This window comes from Cyprinodon tularosa, unplaced genomic scaffold (assembly GCF_016077235.1).
Source record: "Cyprinodon tularosa strain WSP-4 unplaced genomic scaffold, ASM1607723v1 ctg109, whole genome shotgun sequence".
NCBI classification, from domain to species: Eukaryota; Metazoa; Chordata; class Actinopteri; order Cyprinodontiformes; family Cyprinodontidae; genus Cyprinodon; species Cyprinodon tularosa.
This window is the reverse complement of record NW_024037882.1, coordinates 1,792,851-1,806,236: the sequence shown is the minus strand read 5'-3', so window position 1 is coordinate 1,806,236 and position 13,386 is coordinate 1,792,851.

The following is a 13,386-nucleotide window of genomic DNA, read 5'->3' as shown; positions in this document are numbered from 1 at the left end:
CATTTAAGTAGTATAATAGTTTTCATTCTAATTTCCTTGTGGTTCACCTAAAAGGATTTTGGAGCTAATAGTCATGTGTGACATAAACAAAGTGACTTAGGTTCATGCCTATAGAAGCCAAGACATTTTTTTTTTTCCTTTGCCTTCTCGAGATAATGACATATGTATCTCAGTATCAATGTTAAACCATTAATTGTTTTCTCAAGATAACAAGATAATTATCTCTTCATCACGAGAAAACAGTTATTGATTTCTTGAGATAACGAGATGATTAACCTGTATGAGTTATGAATGAGGCTGGCCAACAGCCCTGGATTCCCATTCCTTCTATTTCTACAGTGCTCATAGGTTTGCAGTTGCGGTACCGCATGTGTGCAAATAATCAGTTTTTACGTTTCCTTTTTCTTTACACTCATTGTAAGGTCGTGGTGGATGATATAATCGCACAGAATACAGTAGCAACAAATCCGACTGTTTTTTAATGAAAATCTTTAATCTGGACTCATTTTGGTGGTTAATGCGTTTTATACCTGTTACAGGCGTAACACTGTGGCTGTTCAGAAAACACCCGGAGACATAGGTCTAATTGCTTATGAAATAGAAGTGGAGGAAATCATCAAACCAACAATGTCGTGTCATTACCTAAAAGTTAAACAGGGGATTATGATTACACATAGGCTGCCATGACTTATACTTATAAATCCTCTCCTGCTTTTGTCATCTCGTTATCACGTGAAAATTGCTTTCACTATCTTTAGATGATGAAAAAATTACCTAGTTTTCTTGAGAAAACCAATGTGAAAAAGTATCAGAGGGACACGACCGCTCTCAGCTTCCGTAGAAGGCCAGCTGACCAAATCTATGTTGTTATAGTGCTATTGTGAAGTTTGATCAATAGCGCATACATTCACCTGAGAACTGATGATGTCTGTGTGTTAAAGACCCTGTTTTCGTGCACTGAAGTGTATATGAAAATAAAGTACTAAATCTGAATCTATTTACCCATTAATTTCAATTGTATTTTAAATAGGCCTGTAGGCTCAAGGTCTTTTGTCCAAAAACTATATGTTCACAGCGACCCTTGTTCAAAATTACTTCCAGTGGCCCTGCCGTGTTCTTTTAGCAAAGAGAGTTTGTTGGGGCTTGATATCATGCTTCAAATTGGTGTATTCTCATAGTAACGGTCAAAGGAAACTGCAGGCCTTGTGAGTCACCCTGGAAATTATCATTGCCTGATACTTTTCAAATTTTAATCTAGTTAGTAATTTCCAAGTGAGATCATTTTCAACAAATCTGCACATGTGATATATCATAATTTTTTTTCTGTTGAGAATTTTTTTATAATTTATTTGAATGAATTGTCACAACAATCCTTAAATTAAAAATATAGTTTATTATAGTTGCCATCTGGCAACTTTGTTTTACTATCTATTCCAATTATTGTCTTGTCCATGTTTAGACCAATTTCCTCCTAATGAATACTACAGATTTAGATTTAATATAAGCAATTTAACACTTAGATTTAAATTCACAGTAGATTTTGTTTAAAACCATGTTGGGTCAACACCTGTCAGGTATAGCATGAAGGTACAACATGAAATATAGGGTAATATTACATGAATGCAAAATGTGGGGTTTAAATGAACAAAACAAAAGTAGGAAATGCAGAAGGGGAGAGAAAGGAGTTTTTTCTGTGTTTGGTAAGTCTGTCTCTTTGAATGAAAAATAAATCCATCAGGACAAAGGGGAAGAGCTCTGGCTCTCACTCCCACGCCAAACACCCTCTCCTCCTACCATCCTAGCTCTTTCTCCTCCCGCAACTTCCTCCCCATCTTTGATCTGATTGTTTTTCTGTCTCGTTGGACCAAAGCAATCTGCCACCCACACATCATGTCATTCTGGAGAAAAAAAGGACACGAACACATGTGTCTGACCACATGACATTTAGCTGTTCCTTGTACATTTCTTTCAATTTAAGTGTGTATTGCTGAAGTGTCTCTTCCCATGTAATGTTCCTGCCATGCTTATGAATAAAGATGATATTAATCCCAAAAACATGGAGGAGGGGATTACTTTGTTTATCACAGGGCAAGTCTGCAGCTCTAACCCAGGGCTGGTTGCATCTTCCGGCACCCTGTAAGCGCTATGAAATTGAATGAAGGCAAAAATTAAAGTGTTATATTTCCATGTGTGTGTATGTTGTGTGATCATGCATGGCTGGTGTACGTCCGAATATAGGTCATCTTTGGAAAATAAGAGTCTAATTGGAGATTGCAGGTCTATTTTTAGTGTATAGAGTATTGTATTTTAATTTGCCTAATTCTCTCAGTATTTGCCTATCTTCTAAAAAGAATCATAAAGCTAAGATACTAAGGGCGAAAAAACTCTTCAGAGAAACCAACCAATCTTCCAAAATAGGTCAGTTTGAAAACACAACGAATTTTCACCCAGTCTTTTAAGAGGGATTTTTAGGACTGATGATTTCAGAGGAGAAGATGCAGTCGAGAATCTCCTTTTTTTTTTTTCTATCTACATCCCCTGTTTCATTCCTGGTTCAAGGGATGGCCATGAAGACTACTACTGCCCCCTTGTGGTTTCCTCTGGAAAAAAATCTATTTTTTTTCTCCATACGCTGAGATGCTCACCTCTACTGAGTGTTTGGACACTCAAAAAAAGAAAAAAATTTGTAGGATTAGCTTCCTTATGTGGGCATCCTGATCATGGCTTCCAGGAAGATGTGGGAGTCAAACACGAAACGAGAACCCATAGGATGTCCCTGCCCCCTCCACCACCACCTTCATGCACCAGCTTCTGTGGCGGAGCTTACACAAGCATGAAAGGGAGGGGAGAAATCAATGTGGATGCGCCAGACTCTCTTATCCACAGAATCAGAGCTCTCCCAGCCTGCCACCTCACGTTCTGCCTGAGGTTGTATAACAATAGAGAGGCAATCTGTGACTCATCACCCTGAAATAAAACAAGCAATTATTCATATCCTGCTTGGAGAGGGGTTGAATAAGTTAATAGTGCTGACAGGATTCCCAGCCAACCTCCTCTTGGTGTTTCTGTCATCTCTATTACATTTGAGCTGTGCATTCACTGTATGGCACATCTCCTGAAGTCACAATCTGTCCATAGTGAGATATTTCACCTGTCATTCTTTTCATTAAGGGGAAAAGTCATTTTTTTCAGTAGTTTTATAAGTTTTTCCACAGGAGAATTTAAGGAAGGTGGTTACTACTAGTTCCATATAGGTTAAAGAAATACCTTGTTTAGAGGTATGCTTTTGTTAGCCATCCAACTTATACTTGTTTATGGCTAGAAAGAGAGAACAGCAAAACCTGAGCAACCAAGGTTGTTTCCAAGGACCCAGGATGGGATTTGACTGTAGTATATAAAAGGGTGTTAAATATCAAAATGTGTACAACAGTTTAAATAATTTAGTAGCAAAACACAGAAACAAATCAATTTGACTCTAATTTCCTAACAATTTGCCATGGCTACATTAATTTTTTATGTATAAATTTTTTGAAAAATATCTTTGCCTCTCACCTTGCAGGGACATTAGTAGAAATCGTTTGTCTGACAATGTGGCATATAATTTGAGGTCATTACCAAAACAATGAAAGCAGAAGAAATTCCCTGGTTTACTGTTCCTTGAAGAGAGCTTGTCAATCAACATGATGTTATACTGCTAAAATTTAGAGGACACTGGTGCCTAAAAACTAATAAAAAAAGATTGTTTTCTTGAATGAATGCTCTTTTATCTCCAGTCAATATAGAGTTTCTTGATGGCCGAGAAAAAGATCTGCTTCAGGAAACATGAAATGTCAACATGATTTGATATTATGCAGATCCATTGTTTGTTTTCAGGTAATATTTCATACAATCAGATTGCTTGCTCTGAAAAAGACTGTGGCATGGATCAGAGACTGCTACTACAGTTCACTTGTCCGGGCGATAACTTTGATGTTCTCATAGGAATCTGTTATTTCAGAGCAAGGACAAAATGTCAGAAGCTGACATGCAGTTCCATACAAGGACTCCATATTGGAAATTTACATTTTACACCAAGACTAATAAGACTGGATAAACAATAGATAAGAAAAAAACTAAGGCCACGGACCTCAATAGGAGGCGGGATGCATGACGTGATTAGAACATTAATATCCTTGTACTGTATTCTGTGTTATGCAAGGTGACAGTTTAAATAGACAGCAGGACCCTGCTGTAATCCAGAATAGGTTAAAGACTAAGAAAAATGTTTGCACAAAAGCTGGAGAAATTAGGATGTATTCCCAAATGCAACATTGTTTTTTAAACACAACATATAACTTCTTTCAGTGTGGTTACAGCATAAAGTCACAATTTAACATGATTAACTTTAGTTCCATTCTCCTGACTCAACAAAAGCACAGCCTCCATTTGTCATCTTTAACAAAGAGCAGATCCAAGCTAACCTCAGTGAGAGAGGTTGAGTGGTTAGCCAGTTTATCACACATAAAAACACAGATACACACACACACACACACACACACATACATTCGGGAGACAGAGAGGGAGATATTTTTTGTCTCTGGAAGGATGAATGCATTCATATAACATTCCAAAGGTTACAAAGAAAGAGACCAGAGATGTACCTGCATGGAGACAGAAGTGCTATAAATAAGTGCCAACGACAATTTTTACCGAAACAGTTTTTTAATCAAAATTATCAAGTCAGGACACTGATATGTTGACAGGAAAAAAAAATACTAAAAGAGCTCTTAGTCTCTTTCAGTTATTGTTTTATGAATACCTATAATTTGAGGTCTGGTCTGATACAACAATAGAAGCAGTGGTGTAGTCACAGAAAAGTGCTTTAAAATGGTCAGCTCTGCACACAAATAATAAAATAAAATAGAATATATTTATAACATAATGGAAAATGGAATAAAAAATAATGCTTCAAAAACAATTTACCTAATAATAAGAGATCACTAAGATTTAAAGGCTTATATCTGATGCAAAGTGTGTACCATTCAGTGGCTGCATCCTTCAAAGGACCTGCTTAATGTAGGCAGGGTCCTTCTGAGGCCCTTTAGGCCAGAGGTGAGCAGCTGTGAAAATGGAAGCTCTAACCTTCATCAGCTGTACATGACAGCATGAAGCACAAAACTGTGAAGATGTGAAAATTGTTGTGAAAAATCAACTTTTTTGCAGATATTTTGCAGACATTCACCTGATGTCTGCATCGTTCATAGTACAGATATACTAATTTATGTAACATAGGAGTACAGTAAGGTCAAATCATTGCCAGGTATACAGGCTAACTTAGACCTTGTTAATGCTATAATTAGTCTGAAGTTCTCGAAATGAGAAGCTATTTTCCTCTTGGTAAAATAAGCCAACAGAAAAGTGTTCACAAAGAAGAATATCTGGTATTCTGGAATAATTACATGATTTATTTCTTATTGTTTGACTGCTCGCCTACATCCACTGCATTATAAGAAAAATGTACAACAATGAATAATCAGTTACGTGTGCAATGAGGCTAAACAATGAAAAAGGAAAAACCTCACACTGCAAATACCCACACTAAAACAAATGGCAGTCAGATCAAGAACTTTGTAGTGCTGAAAGGGAAGGAGATGCTCTGGCTTAAATAGCTGCAAAGGCATCAAACAGCTTTATACTCCATCACAGCCTTGGGTTGGTCACCCGAGAGAGATAAGCCGCCCATCTGTTTTCATAATTTTGTTAGACTGTATTTCCATTCTTAAAAGGTTTTTGTAGTGTAGTGTTGCTTCAGCTTACGCAAATTCAAAGTGATCTGGATGAGTTTGCATTGAGACTCTTTTAGTGTGTCCTTATGTCTTCTAAGTTTGCGCATGATCGGCCTTTCATTTACTATTTGAAATAGCTGCATACTGTGGGCCCATCACATTTAACAGCAGCTGCATTAGGAATAGCTGAAATAAGAGTTTGAATTGGAATATTCCTACTCTTTTTGCTCCGTCTCTCAATCCCAGGCATCTCCACAGGATCTCTCTCAAATATAAGGATAGGAAAACATTCCCATTTAACCTAAAGAAAAAGCATAATAATAACAACAGATATGAGACAAGCGGAGTCACTGTGAGTCTTGAAATGTTGACATCATACATACATAAATAAAATTGTGCCATCTTGCCTTTTGTGACCTGGCAGGTGGGATATATTCATTCTGTAAACATCTGTTATCCTCCACCAAGCTTTGTTGTGGATATCATATACCATATTGGCTGAATGGAACACGGAGGAAGGCAGGCACAAATAAACACTAAACTGGAGAAACACACCAACATGTTTCCCCCTCCATACATCAAGTCCAATCTATGCTGTGATGGGACATTGTTCTTTTTCTTATTGAAAGAACAGGTGGCCATGAGATAGTGGTCTCATTTTTCACTGCTACTGCACTCCATGAGACCAAACTAATGATCAAAACACTGAGCCGCTCAAAATCATCTCTCACCTCTCGCTGATAGATGAAGGATCTGATTAGGGGGAAAATGTGAGCATGACCTACCATGAGTGTTTGTGTAAGTCAGTGAATGATTAGCTAAACATTGCTTTCTTATTAGTTTTTTTGTTGTTGTTTATTTTTTTTAGAAGGAGGGGGGGGTAGTTCCATACACACCCTGTCACACATCCATTTGTGTTTTTATGTGTTAGATGTGCATTAATGGGCACTGTGGGACTCATCAAAGTACAGTAAAATAAATGAAACATTGCTATATGGGATGCCTGCTTTATTTCCTCCTCCTTCACTGATATCATCCTCTGAGAAGTTTTGGTTCATTTACAAACATACAGAAAAGCCCCCCATCCTATTCTTTCTTTTTTGTGCATGGGTAATCTATGACCTGTTGGTGCAACAAAAATAAAAGACTCTTTCGAGGTAAAAAGAAAAAGCATATAGTGAAGAGATGAAAGTGGTTTGATGATCAATAATGTGTGGGCTTTCTTTAGAATATAAGTGGTTTGTGTGTTGAGGTAAAACTGCTTTTTACAGACAAAGGAATGATGGTCATTATCGTTTCAAAATTTTCATTGATGGCTATGTACACCTCGAGTCAACAAAACTGGAAATATAATCTAGATGTTCACAGACTAAGTGGAAGCTTTTTCGTAATTTTGGGGGTGTGAGAAGCATGTGATGTGTTTGATACTTAGCATTTTTCTCCCAGTTCTTCCTTTTCAAAAAAACAATTGTAACAAATCTCAACACTGTGCCAGACGGATCCACTCAGGAGAGTCTGCACTGATCTTGATTTGATGGCTCAGTGATGAGACTGGTGGAGGTGGCACTATGTGAGGCTTTGGTGTGTGAAACAAAAGTGTGTCAAGTGCAAACTTTCCAGTGTGCATGACATACGAGATAACATGCTTTCTCTTTTTTCCCGCTCCCTTGATTATCTGTGCTTCTGCCACTCTATATAGGGCGATGAGATTAGTGATCACAGCTCCCATCTGTTATCTTTACGACCCATTTGTTTACTCGCTGGTTCACATCAGTGCATTATGGACGCCGAGGGGCTTCTGTCACTCTGGGACTGGGCCTTGGCAAAGGGGTTAACTCTGTCCAATGATTCTTCAAATTTCCAATTAGGTGATGGTAACTGACAGCAACTCTTCCATTCATGACTGATCAAATACCCAGTAATATTTAGACGTGCTAAATTACAATCAATTTTTAACGTTTGAGAGCACTTGATACTAAAGCAAATACAACAGAACCTGCTGATTTGTTTTGCCCTAGTTAATTGCTTTCTTAAATGCTGCAGACATTACCTCATTATTTAGTTTCAGGTATTTATATGGCACCACTTTATTTTTTGTGGTCTACTAACCAAACGTTCTATTAAATACATACACATACAGTTAAATCAACCCAATCAGGACACATTTAAACTCAAGTTCATACATTCAAGTTCTTGCCAAATGCATTTACTTACTGATTTTAGTAGATCTTATTAAACACTTTGTAGATACTCCATGTGCACTGATGTTTACTAGATTTGGCATGATGAATGCATTAAATAAGATAAATGGAAAAATGCCTGTACTTATATAGAGCTTTTTCAAGTAAGGAGACTTGACCAAAGTGCATTACACTACATTCAGTCACTCCCACACCAATGATGGCAGCTGCATTGTAGCCACAGCTGCACTGGGGCTCACTGACAGAAGCGCCAGGGTAAGGCTGCTGTACACTGGCCCTCTGAGCACCATCAATAGACAGTGCAGGTTAAGGGTCTTGCCCAAGAGCACAACGACTTAAAGCCGGAGCCGTGGCTCGAACTGTCAACCCTTCGATTTCAGGACTAACTCCTACTTTTTTTTTTTTTTGTCTGCTATGGGAAACTCATATTAAATGTAAATGATTGAATATTCATCCCCAGAAGGTCAAGTGTTAATTAAGCAAAGAAAAATAAAATAGATAATAATTTTATTGTATGAAACTATTATTTTTTTAAGTAATAGATTTCACACCATGTAAAACACATGAAACTAAGGGCACTATTTAACACCTATGTTAAATACTGTCCATAACCAGGGTTCATAATCTAACATACAAAACAAAACTTGACAAACTAGTTTAACTAAACAATCATTCATTATTTTATAGCAATATACGCTGAAGATATAAAGTATCTAAAACACAAAGAATGTAACATCAGGCAGACTATGATTGTGTGGTTTGTTAGGTCTGGGAGATTAAATGTTATACTTACTATGAGCATTATTTTTGTTTTCCTTTCAAAGGCTACATTCATTCAAGGACAGCCTGACAGGTATATGTCTCCAAGATTAGCTTGTGCCGGCCAAGTTTAAGCTTTGTTTGCTTCTTGTTCTTCTGAAATCACTTGGGATTTTGTGTTCACCTTCTTATGTGTTGCCAATTATTTTACAGAGAAATGTCATTGACTTGCTGAATTTTAACAAGTCTTCCTCCTGGTTTGACATTTGAGTCATGTTAGTTACAGATGTTGCTGTTAAATATTGACAAGGTGTCATGTAGCATTTTGACAGACTTAGACTGCCCTCCGGATTCTGGCTGACCATGTAGAATATATTTTGAAATTTTGGTGCAATGTTTAGAAATATAGTCTGCTGTCTATTAATGTAAGTCTGTTTTTTCCCCCCTTTATGTCCATGGTGAGTGTATTTTTTTAGTTTACAGAGTAGGACTATTGGAAAACTACAGTCAATTAAATAAACAGCCAGCTGGATTGTTCTGTTTTTCAAGTCCATAACAAAAGGTCAATCAGCTTGTAGTTAGAGGTAAAGTAACATTTCTGCAGCTTGCATAATTTCTGGTTCAACCTAAAATGTTAACGTCAGAGAGAAAACAGATGTGACTCTAGTTGTATAAAATCCAGTGAGGTGAAGGATGAAAACCATCCCACTGCATTCAGACCTCATATTACTGTATGTCAGCCTTCAAATGTATTTTACAAAAATTATTTTGATGACTCCACCTGTGATCCCATAGAGAGTAATAAATCTCTATCATTATCTTTCTATGATTGCGGCTTTTAAACAGAATGCGGATGGTTTTCTGTAATCTCTCAGTTTGCTGTCAACAAATAAAAATACATGATACTCCACAGCGGCTCAAAGCCACTATATTCAGTTCCGTCAGTTCATGTATTGCCACACAATCCCCGATTATTGCCCAAGTAGCAGCTGGGATGCAGCACCAAGCCAATCCACTCAGTTTTTGTTCTTTTTTAAAAAGAGGAATGTTTTTTCCCTGAACAATATTGCTTCATTTCTAGATGAGCAGTGATTTGTAGGGCCTTTATGATAAAAAAGGTAAACATTAACACATATTTTCCTAATCAAATGGATTAAAAGAAACGTTTTCATGTTCTGTTCTTTTTTCTGGGAATGTTATTTTATTAATACTTTGAATAATTAACTAAATAAGCAATCTAGCAGAAAAAATCAAAAAACAAAACAAAAAGCAGTTTGGGTTATCAATGGGTAATTTATGTCAAAAAAACTTTTTCAAATCTCATATTTCAAAATGCTTGTTTTTTTGCTGGGACATTTTTACAAATAATTTTACATTTTTGAATAAAAAATGTAATTAATTTAAACAAAAAATAACAGTCTTGAAGAAAATGAAAATTCAATATGTACTAATTTCTTTTTTTATTTATTAGTCAAGCAGTACTTTGAAAATGAAAAGCATTTCTATTACAATTTCTTCTGATGTCTTAAGCACAATTTTTGTAACTATTGGCTCTTTTTGCAAAACTCTATACAAAAATTTAAAAAAAACTTTTCTCCAAATCACCAAAACATTGGAGTTCTATTGCAAAAGTTAATAAACCTTACTTAGCTCTTCAAACCTATGCAAAAACAGTATTTCTGTATCAAACAGTTAAAACAAGCCATCATATCACTAATAAGCACACATGTGCCAACTACACATTGATGGTATAAATAAAACATCTGGCTTTTGCTTTCGCTGTGCACAAGGTAGGATATGTCAGCTTGAGGTCATACTTTTGTCATAGTTCTGTAAACATACAGGGATCCAGAACATACAGGGACCCAAACATACTGTATTGGTGCTCATTTACAGACATCAAATCAAACATTAGTGGGTTTTTTCCCAAGTCAAAACAAAAATCACTGAGAGAAAAAAAATCGACATTGTGTCGTCTCTCTGGATCCGGCAACAAGACTTCATCCACATCACATGCGTTGTCACATTGTCCTCTTGTCCAAGGCACCGGGGAAATATCACCTGGACTGCCATATCCAAACCTGACATGACGTCTGGTCAACATCCCCACATGTTGCCTCCATTGCCTGTAAAAGGTGTGCATTGATGGGGATGACGGTCATAGACCTTCCATTGCCAGGCAGAGAAGAACTCTTCAATCGTATGCAGGGAGGTTGAGTGCAGTGGAGAGTGGGGGATCTGTAAACCAGTTGTGGACCAAAACAGCCCTATGGAAACTGATATTGTCCCATATGATGTCGTAACTGTTCTCCTCCTCTAATTTTCACTCTTCTTGCTCCCTCCATTGTACTTCACAGAGACAGCTCACCTGTTGCTAATTTATAGTGCTGCTTAGGCTGATTGCAAAGTGAACTAATTATCTAAAACAGTTTTAAATGTGACAATGTGCTCCAGTTGGTAAACTTGTGTGAAAAATGGCCATATATGTGTGTATTGTTTTGCTAGGAGTGTGTTAAACATTATGAAATTGAGTGTAAAGAAATGAGTTGTGTTCCACAAAAGGACTGCTGTGCAGTGGATTGTAGTTTTGAAAAGGGTGTTTTATCAAATTGCAAAGGAGTGTCTATGCTTTCAGTTTTGCAAACTCAGTGAGAGGTTTTGCTATTTTTTAATAGTGATAGAAATTGTGCTATCAAATCATGTTTAGGGTTTAAGCATTCAGAAAAAAACTTCAATCAGTTTTTGTTAGAAAATTGGGACACATTATCTTCCACACACACCGAGAAGCTTTCCAGCAACCGGTAAGAATGGATTTCATAGACAAATATATACCCAGAAGGTGTTCCCAAAAAAAATCAAAGGCATCTAGATTCTTAATTAAACCAATGGAATGGAGCAACAGTGACAGCTCTGCAGTGCTCTGTCTCTCTTAAACTCACCAGTCACTAACATTTCTTTTGAGTAATGATTAATGCATCCAATTTCTGTGATCTGCACTGAGTGAAGTATCAGGGGTAATTAAATGATGATGGTCTACAGAGCACTGACTCCTCGTACAAAATGACGAGGCCATAATTACCGTGAAGCTAATTTTCCCCTTGGACATAAATACTGTGTATCAATAACTGAATAAAATATATTTCCTGGTGATACCTAAGCTTGAAATGAACTCTCCTCTCTATCATTTTGGGGGTAAATATAAATCATTCTTTACCACTACAAAACTAAAATACACAAAAATGCAAGTGTTTCATTTGGAATTAATTGTTTTAAGATGGAAAATATAACACTAATCAAATCTCAAAGTAACTTTTAGGAGAGCATTTGTATTCAGGGCCCTTTACTATAGTAGCCTTGAATTAAATCTAGTCCAACCAATTGCACTTACACGGTTTCTGCAAAGTTATACAAAAACATTTATTATTATATATTAAAAGGTATTGGAGATTCTTAGATGTACATTTGTCCAGAATTAAACTTGTGCAATGGCCACATATCCGTAGGATAGTTGCAAGAATTAGTTGAAGGTACAGCTCTGAGTATGTGGGAGATCTTTAATTTGATCTGGTCAAACCAAAACAGAATGTTTTGGCCTACAAGCAAAACTCTATTTGTCATGGTTTGTGGAGATGGAGGCAACAGCACATCAGCAGGCTCATGATGATGGATATATTTTAATAACTCACAGGAACCAGTGAGCACAGTAACCCATGGATGACACCAGGATGGGAACAGTACATAAACACAGTGCTAAAAGTAAACATTTCTTTAAAGGGGATCAACCCCTAACATGTGTAGGTAAATAAAATTATCTGCCAATGGAATTGTTATTTTTACCCTTAAAATAAGATCTGTATGTAATATACACTTGAAATAATAGACTGCGGTTGTTTCTTTCTTATTTTAAATGTAATTTTTGATTTTCATTGGCAACGTTTCTCACTTACCTGGTCAATTCAAGAATAAAATTTAAAAAATCTTACTTAAATTAGATTTTTTTTATTTTTTGGAGTGCAGAGGACCAGCAGGTAATAAGGGAAAAAGAAAACACTAAATTAAATATAACAGGGTTCATAAACACCCATTACACCATGCAGTTTGACTGAGCCTAAAGTGTATTGCAAAGAAATGATGGAAAAAAATGTAGTCCCTAGATGTGCAAAACTGTCTAAAAATGCAGACATAGGGGATTCTACAATGCATTGATACGTGGAAACTGAATATAAATGCACAGACGACTATGTGTGCTTTTACATCAATACTGAGCTGATTAATATAGCTGAAAATCTTTGGCAATTCAAACTCTAAATACATTGCTCCAAATGTATTTATTGTATGCCAGTGTAATTAATCAAACTCCAAATAAGTCAATAAAACAGTGTCAAAGTAGAACAAAAAATTATCTGGTTTGCCCATGTATAAAACAGATGTATTCACCATTTCTATGATTTTATCTGCAATGTTTCACTGTTGTATCTTATAACAACACTTATAAGCACAAAGACAATAACCCTTGAACTCTTTAAGAAAGGATAAAGGATGTTCTGCAAAGTTTAGTTTTCTTTGATGATTTATAAACAAGCCTTGTGTTAAAACTGGCATTGCCCCTTCAGAAACAAAAATACAGAACAGAGGGGCCGTCAGCATACGTGGCTGGGAAA